Consider the following 254-nt stretch of genomic DNA (forward strand, 5'->3'; position numbering starts at 1 on the left):
CGATAGCGTCGATTCGCTTTTCTGTACGGGGAGAAATAGAACGATGAGCTGACTTATCGGGTCTTCGTTGGAATTACCGTCGCTGGCATTGTAAACTCCAGATGACCTTGTGATTCCTTCGTCGGGCACTGGTAAAGGGTGGCGATGATTCGTTCTATAATAGAAATACCCGTCGTAGCGTTTCGGCCTAGTCACCCGCCACGAAACACTCTCTCGTCGTGGAATCCCCGCGTCGGAGAGTAAAACGCCGAAGG

This window comes from Nomia melanderi, unplaced genomic scaffold (assembly GCF_051020985.1).
Source record: "Nomia melanderi isolate GNS246 unplaced genomic scaffold, iyNomMela1 scaffold0501, whole genome shotgun sequence".
NCBI classification, from domain to species: domain Eukaryota; kingdom Metazoa; phylum Arthropoda; class Insecta; order Hymenoptera; family Halictidae; genus Nomia; species Nomia melanderi.